The sequence below is a fragment of the Bombus affinis genome, chromosome 2 (assembly GCF_024516045.1).
Source record: "Bombus affinis isolate iyBomAffi1 chromosome 2, iyBomAffi1.2, whole genome shotgun sequence".
Classification (NCBI taxonomy): domain Eukaryota; kingdom Metazoa; phylum Arthropoda; class Insecta; order Hymenoptera; family Apidae; genus Bombus; species Bombus affinis.
Window position 1 is genome coordinate 11,404,646 of NC_066345.1, and position 12,635 is coordinate 11,417,280.

The following is a 12,635-nucleotide window of genomic DNA, read 5'->3' on the forward strand; positions in this document are numbered from 1 at the left end:
TGTGAAATTTCATTAGCACTAGAATGGAACACGACTGTCACGATCATATTGGTCTCTGAAACCGATTTGATTGGATTGGAATATCGTTTCGTGAAAATCCATCGAATCGAAGCATATTGTATATAGACAGCTCTTCATCCACGTAGCGATACATCGAATTCTCGTGTCATCCAATAGGTTACATCGGCGGTTTTATTAAAAATACCCACGTTGGAAGACGCATCGAGAAACTCGCGTGTGTAACCATCGTGTCTCTCAGTGAATCAATAACCAAAGATAACGCTCGTTTACGAGCACAAAGACCTGTTCGTTCGCGTAGGAGGACTTTATGAATGCCTCGTCCTCCCTCATTTCTGCTTCTCTTTCGCGCCCGCAGAGATCTCGTTCGAAATGAACCGCTTTGATGGATGTGCTTCGTAACGCGGGCTCATCGGCACGCGCGTGCTAGAAATAGAAGGTATAAAACGCGCTGTGAATAGTCCGTTAATCAATCAACCGCGAAAGCAAAACGAAAGATCGATGGTTTTAACTATGCCTGTGATCGGTTTTCGCGCGCGTCCGCCTACCTCGTCTGTCGAATTAAGCGCATGTTTCCAAAAAGATCGGCTTAACGAGCTGGCCGTGCTTTACTCTACAGCGAGATCATGCACGGTGTCTTGTAAATGGTGTTATAATTGAGTATACGGTGATTCTACGTGAAAAAAAACTAGTGTAAAAAGTGGAATAATATTTTTTTTTCTACGCAGTGTCGTTTTTGAGAAAATTGGCTTTAAATGTTACGATATGTGTACGATACCGTATTACGGTTTATTTCGTCAGATATTAGGAATTCTAATTACGTTTCTATTTATTGTACTTGATAATAAAAATTCATAGCGATTTATTACTATTTCTTATTACATTCTCTTTCTCTCTGCGCCTTTCATCAATGTCCGCGAGTTTGTATTAAGAAATACGTACTTTGTGAAGAGAATGTCTGTCGATTGCTATGTTGCTTCTATCACAACCCAATAGCAAAGATAGAAATACAATTTGCCCCTTCTGGATTATACCCAATCCTCATTATCGCCATTAATAAATACAATTTAAATGCAAAGGGTATTCGAAGCCGTTTTTCTCGAATTTTATTTCGCGCTTTCGATTTATTTTCTCACACAGAATCACTCGGCTGTACTACCAGTTGGCCAGGTTACCCAGCATTCGTCGCTCTGCTGGAAAATGAAGTACGATAGAGCGATGCAACGGGTGAATCGACGAGACATGGATATGATAGACTGTATACGATTGAGAGACGTTTTTACATCGTGTCCTGCTAAATTGAGCTTCCGATGGGAGTTCTGATTAATTTTATCGATTGGGTACGGGTACACGGTATTCCATAGTGGATGAAGGGAGTTAGACAAAGTCGGTTAGAGATCGCAGCCTGGGATGGGTACCGAGGAACGTTTCTCTGTTCGAGTTTTTAGTCACGTTCGTTCAACTCGCGAGTACCGCTTCTAACTAGACACAATCCGCCTACACGTGCAAAGGGTTTTTCTCTGGCTCTCGTTAACGCACGAGCTTGAAAAGGAGGAGAGTCGGCGGGAGTGTGAAATCACGCGACCGTTGCTCGAGAATAAAGTTGAAGAACCAGCGTATAAACACGTGGAATGCGTGTCAAGATTCTACGTGACCGTATTACTGACACCGATTAAGGAATACGACGTTTAACTTGTTATGACCTAAGGGACGGTTCAATGTATTCTTTAACGTTATCGCGCGAATTTTATATATTTTACGGGTAATTTACGTGCACACGTCTGAAAAGATGGGCGAACGCGTCGTAACCACGACGGATTTACGACGGTATTAGGCTATTAGGATAAACTAGCTCCGACCACGTAATAAATAAATGTGCCACCCTTAAGCTGAATTTTTCTATGCGGTCCACGCGCCCCTCTCGCTCGAGATTTACGACGCTAATCTGCGGGCACGAGTCCCACCGGCCGCGATATTCCGTTTGTGATCGTCCTTTCTTATCCAATATCTCGGCGACCTGGATTTTACTCGTTTCCTCCTTCGAACCCACACGGGGATCAAGACTTTTTCATTTCGTCTAGTTCGGTCAATGGATGGACGCGAGATACGTTTTATTGGCGAGGAATTACGAAAGTTGATTGGAAGCGGAGGGTTCATAAGCTCGTTGGATGATTTTGATACGAAGAAGCCCCCAATGAATTATATAATAATTAATCGAAGAAGAATTTCTAAAAACTCAGCATAGAATCTTGATGGTTTAATGAATTTAACGAACTTCCACTTAGATTCCATTTCTTTACGCATGTTACATCGGAGGTTTAAAATCCACATAAATTGTATCACTGTCATCCAACTTCACTTTTGAAAAAAATGTAATTAACCAATCTACGCCTGTCTCGTTGGTATAAAGAATACAAATTTATAATAAATTAATGAAAGTTCTACTTGGAAATTTACAAATATTCAGTACTTTTAAGCCCTAACTCTATGCAATAATATTTAATGTCTCATATACATTGACTCGAGTTTTATCAGTTTACAAATTAATAGAGACAGAACAGTTAAGAACTAAAATGACTATGTATTGAGTCAAAGCCAATCAAAGCCAACATGGTAGAAAGTTGCAACTTACGCACGTAAAGAATGTTCGTGGTTGCGGATGTCGAAACGCTACGTCTCTCCAACCTCGTCTTGGTTTTCGTCTTCGTGGAGAACTTTCGAAGCATAGAATGCCAGAGACAATAGTTTCGCGTCGCGGTATGCAAATAGCAGGGCTGCCTTCGGAACGCTTGTCGGCCGTGTCAGCTTCATAATTCGCCGGAACTCGGCTGCTGGCTGGCCCGGCCTTTGACCAAGAATCTTGCCGCGGTCTCGAGACTCTGGAATCAGCGACAACGTCTCCTTCTCGCCTGCTACCGCTTGACTCTACGAAAGCTGCTACACGCAAAGCCAACACCTTCTGTGGCTGTCGCACTGGGACAAACCTAATTCTATCCAGAGGGCAAGTTTTAATTGCATGCGTACAGAACGTTTGAATTCTTAGAGTGGAATGATCACCATCTCTACACCTGCGGATGCGTCCTGACACGATGCCGCAAATGGGAATTAACAGGCGGACGACTGTGTTCCCGTTTCGGGGCGTACATCACCGCTTCCGTTTATTTAGATTCTCCACGTTCTTGGAGAAACTGTTTCGTATCGGTAGTAGCTCGGCAAGGTTTTTTATGGAACCCGGAGTCATCCTTCCTTTTTGTTCTGACTGATTTTTCTTTCGATATTTTTATATGGACTAGCTTCTTAACGCGTAAATTTTTCCTCGGTTCATTCATGAGAATTATTAAATTTTCTATGACGAGAAACAATTTGTAGCGTAAATAGATAAACGATATATTCTTTACCAGATGTGTAGATATTTTATTGCATATGATATCAGCTCTTGAATTTATAAGAATCAGTGGCTAAAATAACCAGCCAAATTCAAAACATCTTATGTCCCAAAGTTTGTAGCGTTAGGAATTTTTTAAAAATAAATAATTATAACGTGAAAGTTCAGATCTTTTCGTACGATGAAACGTAGCTTCTAGTTTCGCTTTGGATTTTCTCGAGAGAAGCGCTACGCAAAATGGGGATGTTGATTGCCATGGAAGGTGGCATCAGGTGTGTTAGAATATCGCATTCTTCGTAATTTACCAACTAGAATCTTTTATTTGAAATTGTACGTTAAACGTATAATTCTCTGGTTTGTCCCACTATCGAGTTGCACTTCTCTTTCCTTCCTCGTCTCTCTCCTTCCTATCGTTATACGTAGATGGTATTGAACGCGATACGTATTGAACACGTTCTCAGACTCCAAAGACTCATAATAGATTAGTTCTAACCGAACTATTTAATTCTCCCTTTCAATTTCCCCTTCATTCAGGAAAGAATAAGAGACCCAGTTTCGCGAACTACCCTGTGTACAAGACGGGAACCTTTTCAACGTAGACTGTTTTGTTTGGAATAAAGAGGCCGGCTCCATATTTATAGCCTACTACCATGGCTGACTACTATAACGCCACGCAAATAAGTCTTCGATCATCCCTTTGGACCAACCATTCCTATTCCTTTACCGCAACCCTCTAAAAGTTCGTAGCACTTGAGTTTGTATTTTTGCTAGTGTAATAAAATGACGCAAAAAATTCAAAAATAATTATCTCTTTGTGCTGCAAGTTTTCTGTGCATTCTTCATATGAAAATACAAAAACTCACATAGGTGAAAATTTTTTATTACGTATCTACCGATAACTTGCTTTAATCGCATTCGCTACATTCACAAGTTGCACGTACTTGTCATTAGAAACGATTGGAGGAATTTCCGCAATGATGTTTGTTCCAACAGCACGCTGCTTATCGATCTGTTTATCTTCATGCAAAGACGTAGGAAGAGAAAAATGCAGCGCTTGCAACAGCAGCTTCTTTGCTTTCTCGAAAACGATTGATATCGAGAGTATGTCAATAACAACGGATGCTTTAATACCCTGTCATTAACAGTACGTATTTAACCCTAGTATCATATGAAGTTTAACGTATAATATGCGTATTTATTTAATCTATCTGTTGACTAATTTTTCCAAGAAACCATACAGATCGACAATTCGCTCAACAAAAACATCAACTCCGTATCGTGAACTAAATAGCAGACTTTCTGATGATCGATCGCGCGACGATACGATATACGTTATGTGAATCGTGAAATCGAGAATGTTGGCGGAGTTTGGCCATCAACGGTCGAGAAATTCTCTCTGATCACAATACACCTAGGAATCTTGTATATTGGACGTGTATATAGTTATATATAGAGGGAAGATGCTGACGTCTACAGAGTGCAGGAGATAACAGTTGGATCGTCCCATCCAGGATGTAACTTCTGCGCTGGTATATAGGAAAGCTCGTCGTCGGTATTGCTGTTGGACCGTTAGGTTTAATCCGTTCACGTCGTAGCGCGTGAATCACATCCCCGTGACTTTAGTTCATCCTCGTTGGATTACAAGCAACCGTTCCTACCAATTGTGTGACTTATGCATCAATCTGATCGATCGTCGCGTTATTACGCGCGATCGTATCTGTTGTTGGCGTATCCGATTGGCTGTTTTCAAGCCGGTTACCGATAAAACTACCTGTAAATTGTAAGCTGGTCGACTGCAAATCGTTGCTCGTTCGGCATTAAAGCGATCCAGGCGCCGATAGTTGCGAGATTTCTATGGTTTTATGTGCGATACGATGGAAAATGAATGAAGCGACAGGAGATAGGCAGCATCGCGCGAAAGAGAACACGTCGGTCAACCGTTTCCGCACGAAATTGCCGAAAATTCCGGTGAAAAATTTGCAAAACGTTTAGGTCGCACAACTCTGTCGATTTATTTCTTCGTTGTTGATCGATCGTTTTAGGAACGATGACACAGCTTGCAGAAGTCGCGAATGGAAAATTAGCGATCGACACGAATCCCTCTTTCAATAATTTAATCAAATATACTTCAAATATCTTTCCAGTATTAATAAATTCGTGCATGAAGACAGCTACGTCAATTCTTCCGTCAACAGATTTTACATTATATTTTCAGTACTTTATATACGACGACTACTTTTCTCAGTTTCTTCTTCCTTAAGATGAAATCAGTCTAATATCAATAGTGCGGCAAAGCAGTCGATTTTAATACAGTCAAACAAATCTTGCTCGTAGAAAAATTAATATAAATCAAGACGGTTCTTCGCGAACGTTGAAACTCGTACTTTGGAGCTTTCGCCGCGCCTTCTCAAAGAAGCAAATCGGTATTTTTTCACTGTGATTTAGCTTCTACACTTTTTGATACTTGTTATTGAAGAAAAAAGATAACTTATATGCTTCGCTTCCACGAAAGAAAATTACGTATTTGATATGGAGAGAACTATCTGTAACCAGTGAGCGAATCGAGTGGACAAATATCGTAAGTCGCTGCTTGTGTATAAAGTAATCAAGTCTTGGATGTTTACTCTGTCAAGATAGTACGTATCGTTGATTTTGTTTCCTGATTGGTTTGATCATGATGAAATCAAGGAAAAATGTTGGAAATCTATGAACGTTAGAAGAAAGACTTCAAGGTCTGCACGTGTTTCTATTTTACTTGTACTTGGAATATCTCGGTCGAGTAGTTCTAAAGAGTTTAACATTGGGCGAGTTGAATTAATCTCCATGTCTTCGTCCAATGATTTTCATTTTGGCCTTGCTTGCATTTTCGCCGACCTTTGCCGATTCCGACACACTCGGTTTTTCACATTCTAAATGCATTTTTCAAACTCGTCCATTTGCAGATTGAAGTGTTCTATCGCGCGTATATGAGTCACAAGTATTCAGGGTTAAAGATAAAGTTGTATGAGTGACGTTAAAAATATCATATGTTTCTTACCGTGAAATCTTTCTACGCTTTACAGGTTAAACGCAAAAATACCGAGATAAGCGGTGTAATATACATTTCTTGTCTCGCTCATAAATCTGGCTATACGTGTCCGTTAATAATCGTAATTACAAACCAATAATGTAAATTGCCGGGGAATTGATGTGTGTCGTGCAACGGAGCAACTCAATTTTCTTTAAATCGCAAGACTGATTATTTCTAATCGGATCTGTTAGTTTCTAGTTAATGCATTTGTAGATGAAACACTTAGATGACATTTTTAGCTTCGGCCATCGCAATATCAACTAGCAAAATTTGACTTACTTAAGAACTAACTTTAAGATAAAAGTAGGTCGAACGTAAGAATATGAAGAAGAATAACGAACGTAAAAAGACCAATTGTATTTGTTATTACAATTTTCATTGAGTTCTTCAATTCATTCCTGTGGGAAACTATACGGCCAATATTTATTAACTACTTGAGAAAATTAAAGAGTTAACAAACACAATGGTGTGAAAAAAGCAACGACCGTTTCTTGCGTTGATAAAAATGTGAATTTACGTAAGCGTCGAATTATAATCTACAGCTTGAAATCTACATTTTTCATTCAGGTACCTCAGAGTGTTGCAAAAATATTAATATTTTACCATATCGCAAAGACTTAAGATTTAAGAAGGTAAATAGAAGTTCTAAGATCTAAAATAAATTAGAAGAATAAAGAGCTAGTGGATAGAATGGTGTAAAAAAAGTAACAAGCAACATTTTCACGAAACGTGGCCCGTAGAGCAACTCGGTGGACGCGGTGCGCGTAAACTGGAAGCGTATCGACAGTCTGGATATACTAAACGTTTAATCCGATCGCGGCACGACGCAGTAAATCACGTCTCCGGAGAGGCTGAATAGTTCCCCGGGGAGATGTCCCCAGGTCGGCTTGGGGTATCAATTCCTGACTTACGCGTTAATCGAGCTGGACGTTTGCCAGGAATCGCTCGAAACCGGTGACGCGTACGCGCCGCTGGTAAACGGGTCACGTGCTCGTTGGAACTCGGTGTAAGGGGCTCGAGGGCAAAAGTAACGCGGAAAACTGACCCACTGACACGGTCCAGAAAACACCGGCAAGAGACGTTCTCAACTTTCCAGCTCCTCTTCTTCTAGCTTCTATTCGATCCACTCGAAAGGATGGATAAGAATGCCTCCAATATGGCACAGAAAGAAACAGAAGAGGAACCGTTTCAACGTCGAGCGGCTGCTTTAAGACTCCTTTTCTACACCAACGAGATTACTTTTTTTTTTTTGTTCTCATCTTTCGATGGTTTAGGTCGGTGCCACATGAGCGTAGAACGGTGTCCGTTGCGTGACGCCCGTTGTAAAAATATACCTGTTCGTAAATTCGAGTGATGCACGTTCCTAGTGCGTGAACTGCAATATACGACAATGGATCGTATGCAAAAATAAGCAAATGCCCATAAGTATGAAGTATAAATAAAAGCAACTGCTAAATTTCTTATACATAATCTTCTATTGGTACTACATAGTAAATGGTGGAATATCGTAAATAAATATTATTTTAAGTGGATACTTCATCCTTTGTGCATACGGAACCGACCACTTACTTGAAAAATCATTAATAAAAGCTTTTACTAGCCTTTATGCACACGGCAGAATATATTTCTACAACGGACGTCACGCAACGGACGTCATTTTAACCCTCGTGTGGCCTCGGCCTTTAACCCCGTAATTTTCAATCAGTTTGCCACATACTTTTTTAAACGCGCATTACCTGATTATTTACAACAGTGATAATATTCAAAGTACTTTTGTTTGAGTCGTTATACAGTGTAATATATAGGGTAGCATTTGTAGTGCTGAATGATATTTCGGATATTTAGCCGGTTAATGTTTTTCGTACGAATAAAGTCGATCTTGGTATTGTTTGGAACCTTGAAAGAGATATAATATCGAGTCTAGTAAAGTAACTGAACATTGAAGAAATCCCAATAGTAAGCTAACTCTTTGTGCCTTGGAAGTATTGCAACATCTTTCCCCATCAACTCGATAATTAAGAAACTTTACTTTGTTCAAGTCTGTTTCGATTGAGAAATATAAGAAGTTACATCGATCGAAAATATGAAAAGTGATGAGGTTACAAACATCGTTCCTTGGATTTATCTTAGAATTTACCATTATCTGTGTCATCTTCTCGTAATGAATAAATATATAGAAACAGATGATTTATAACTTGGAAATCGAATATTAATCGCGTACTTACGTAATGAAACTAAGAAATGAATACGTAATATATACAGTTGATCAGCTCTCTTCTGAACGAATGGAAAATAAAGAACCTGTTGATAGCGCTGACTGATGAAAATGATTCGCGTGGTCGATGGATCGTCATTGTTTTAGACACGACAGGTAAGGCCGAATGAATCGGCTGGTTCGGCTGTAAAATCGCATGGAACCGCTTTGATCTGCTTGCCACGAGAAAGCGTTATGGGTTGAAAACGTGGCGACACGTGACGCGCAGATTAATCGGCTCGGTCGCGTACATCGTTAGGTACATTTGCCTGGCCGCTTTCCACTCTTGTCGCGTTTTGACGAGCTAATACGATCAATCAAAATCTTTCGATGGCCCATCGATTTGTACGATTTTTTTCTGTTTTGGTCCATCGGCCTGAATGATCGCCCTGTTGCGTCCACCATATGTCGGTTTTGTGTCTGACGATACGATGGTTCGATCGGAGAGCAACAACAAAAAAAAAAAAAAAGTAAAAAAAGAAAAAAAAAAGGAAAGATCGGGAATGGTGTTGTTCGAGGTTCACCGTCACCGTGAATAGGGTGAATCTCGATGAAGGGAGACATGTTCAAAACTGAATACATATAGGGCTGATTTAAAAAAATGGGGGGAGACAGGTTTTATATTTCATAGCGGAGAAATTTTATGGAATAAAATAAAAATAAAATTTCAGGTCGCTGAAAAAGACATTTTCCATCGTCTCTCTTACATAGCCTTTTTCTTAAAAAATTGGAGAAATTTCATAGAGTTCATGATGGAAACATATCAGAAAACGTGTGAAAAATTAATATATGAAGAGTACAGGAGAAGAATGTTACATTTTCTACTTTGTACAGGGAGACAGTTGCGAGATTCAATATCTAGAGAATATTTCTAAAATTGTCTTTATAAAATTCCAAAAATAGTGCTCCTTATGGTACTTGGTGGATCTTGAAAATTGCCCCAGTAACTGTACTCTTCCAATTTTTTAACTTTACCAATATAATCAGGGTAGCTTAGTCTCGTTACTACCAATGAAACTTCAAAATGTTTCATATAACTCATTTTCTTATCACACATTTATTAAAACACGCATGTTTCATATAAGACACGCACGACGTGTTCACCAAAGATTCGTATAAATATTTCACGAACTACTGTATATCTCATTGCATTCGATCGCAATTACAGATTCTTCCCCCTTGGATATTTTCCCTTTGGTAATTAGCGGGACGGTACTCGAGACAAATCGATGTCGTCGCACTTGAATGGATTCCACCTAGGGCTAACGTTCGAAATGCTCGATTTCGACGACGAACCACTCTCGGCCAGACGCGACCGCGCGTCGTCCTCTGGGAAAGGGAGAGAGATTACGATCCAGACGCGCATCCCTAGCGCAAGTTTTAATAGAAGATCCGCGAAAATCGATCCCCCGGGTGTGCACACCATTAACGGGCACCGTGAACTCTCAAGTACCGCCGCCGCCGGGGGTGGATGAGAACGTGTGTCGCGTTAACGAGACGCCGATGGCGACCGATCCAGACATCCGTTAACGCCCGATTAAAACGACCGTGGAAATGAAGAGACGAACGACGCTGTTTGACGATTTGCTTGGAAATTATGTTGCAGATCTTCGAACAAGCCTAGTTTACGATACTATCGCTTTCGCGAGATCAGGATTAAGTCTTGAATTTAGTTCAACTTACTTTAGATTGAAACGAAGTCTTGAAGTTTAAGTAGGTATAGCGTGATGAGGATCTTGAACGCAAGCGAATTTTCAATTCACATAATGTCCTGTGAAAGTTACTTAAATTAGCGTTTTTATCGTATCTGGTTGAAGTTAGGGGTTGTATTATAAATATCGGGGACAATATCCGGAGACGAGAGGGTTTAGGATTTTTCGCTCGATTGAAAACTTTATTATTGGTTTTACAATTTTTAATTTTATTATTTTTATTATTATTTTTTATTACCCGCTTGTATCGAATTGTATCGAAGATGTTTGAACAGCACGAATTTGGGATTTTTGAATTCTTCAAGGAGAGGATATGCAGTATATATAATTAGCACTAGAACTACCGATAGTTAACGCGAAGCTATTTCTATCAAAAGCAGTCAAAATGACTGATCTTTAAAAAATACGCAATAGAATATTTTTATATTTATTGATTTATTACTTTCTCACAGAAGCAATTCCATGTTATGTAGGACATTTTTGGTATTATTAATCCATCTGGGACCATGATCCCTAAATGAGGGTTGACACATTTATAAAATTGTAGAACCAGTCATTTTGACTGGTGTGGCATTTCTAGTGTTAGCATCTGGTGATCTAGCGATCGATCCGGAATTTTCCAGATAATTGATATCATCATATCGAATGATACGCAGTAAAAATTTTCAAAACGTGTGGGAAGTTGTTCAAAACGCGGAAACTGGTTAATTGGGGTTCGATAAACAGATTGCAGCACCCTTTTACACTTTGACAAGTACCAGTCATTTTTTTACTAAAAAATTTTACACATAAAATTTTTTTACTAAAAAACAAAATAAAATTCATTATATTATTTTTTTTAGTTATCGTCGCGGGGAAAAAATATATAGCATGTAGAAATTTTAAAATAAAATTGTAAAACCAAGTCAATTTGACTGGTGTGGTAGTTCTAGTGTTAGAGTCGTAGTTCGAAGATCAGCTGAACTTGTAGATCTGTACGACGGTAAGAGGAAGAGATAGATTCGATGTGGATTGCGCAATTGCTTCAAAGGCGAGGCACTCGCATACATACCACGTGGGGTAATCATGACTGATTAAAGCGTTTGATTAGAATGCGACCACCGGCATGACGAGCGTTTATTCGATGCTAATGTCGCGGGTCATGTAAGGCTTTGTCATTCATAGTTCCAAGCTGGCGTGAGTTAGATCGGAGCTGCTCTATTGAAAAATAATACCAGTCCCTTGTATAGTTGGACGTACGTAAATGAACTGCATTGATAAAATCTGATCCCTTTTTTTTTTTTTAATCTTCTCACAGTCTCGAGATTGATTCGCATTTTTGCAAATTTTTATCACTATACAGCTGGTTATGTGGATTTTTAAATCCCTCGCATGCGCTCAATTTTTCGATTCCTCTTTATCTTCTTTGTATTCTTTTAATTAAAACTCGAAAGTACAGAATTCATTTTGTAACGTGAAACACACTCATCGATAATACACCGATTATCTGCTACGTTAGCGTAATTATCATTCAATTTTGATCACATCACATATACAATAAAGCGTTCTTGCTTGATTGACAATTTGTAAGACCAGTCAACGCGAAGTAACGCGGAGGAAGTGGCTGAGTTCAACATAAATTGCCTTGTGATTTTTGTTATAGCTACGTAGGTTACCCTTAGATATTTGCTGGTTTCGTATCGCGTCGGATGTAAAATATTGAAATATCAAGCGCAATTTGTATTTGTAATCCTCGGTGCTTAAGAATTGAAACCAGAGTCGGAGTTTAAATTAAAATTCATTACGAATGCAACTGTGATTCAACGCAAACTGTAATCCGTACTACGAATGTAACTCGATATTACGAGGCAAGGGATTAAGAATTGTGATATTTGGCTAGAACTTCTGCAAATGAATTCATTTTTAACTTAAAAGCGGATCGATAAATATGATTGACTTTCCACCTTTGCTTTGTATTTTCCATCCCATCGAAATTATTATTAAAAATTCAAACCAAAGTTGAAGTTTAAATTAAACTTCGCAATCAATTAAACTAAACGAACGTGATCAAACATCGAACGCCTGGTAAACGTTCCACGTAATCTATAGATTAGAAAAACTTTGAAACAACGCTTATCTCTGGTCGATTATTATTACAAATTGAAACCCTAGTTTCAATATAATCTGCTCGAATGTATATTAAATGATTACGAGTTG

The 12,635-nt window shown here is 39.1% G+C and overlaps 1 protein-coding gene across 4 annotated transcripts in view; it reads left to right on the forward strand.

The window, feature by feature from the left end:
• Positions 1-12,635, forward strand: part of LOC126928917 (bifunctional heparan sulfate N-deacetylase/N-sulfotransferase) — a 371,054-nt gene that overhangs the window by 229,669 nt on the left and 128,750 nt on the right. The window lies entirely within an intron of this gene.